Here is a 634-nt window from a genome sequence, read left to right on the forward strand (position 1 = left end):
ATTTTAATATCTTTTTCAACTAACTCTTTGACTTTGTGTTTGTTTCTTATCTTTTTCAAAACCACCTAACTACTTTTCCCTCTCTAATTTTCGAAAATATCTCATCCCTTTTTCAAAAATTCTTTTTAATTGTTTTAAATTTTAATTTTAATTTTATCCTATCTTTAATTTTCGAAAATATTAAACTCTTTTTTAAAAATTATTTTCGAATTTTCCCTCTCTCTTCTTATTCTCTTTAATTATTTATTTACTAACACTTCTCTTCACCTCCCCTATCCTTACTCTTTATACAGACTATTCATTCTTCTTCACTCTTTTCCCATTTCTTTTTCTACTAACATAAAGGAATCTCTATACTGTGACATAGAGGATTCCTCTTCTTTTCTTGTTTTTTTCTCTTTCATATGAGCAGGAGCAAGGAAAAATATACTCTTGTTGAAATTGATCCTAAACCTGAAAGGACCCTGAAAAGGAAACTAAGAGAAGCTAGATTACAACAATCTAAAGGTAACCTTTCAGAAACATTAGAACAAGAGAAGGAGATGGCAGCCGCACCCAACAACAATAATGCAAGGAGAATGCTTGGTGACTTCACAAAGCCAACGTCCAAATTTGATGGAAGAAGCATCTCCAT

Source organism: Arachis duranensis, chromosome 4 (assembly GCF_000817695.3).
Source record: "Arachis duranensis cultivar V14167 chromosome 4, aradu.V14167.gnm2.J7QH, whole genome shotgun sequence".
Taxonomy (NCBI): Eukaryota; Viridiplantae; Streptophyta; class Magnoliopsida; order Fabales; family Fabaceae; genus Arachis; species Arachis duranensis.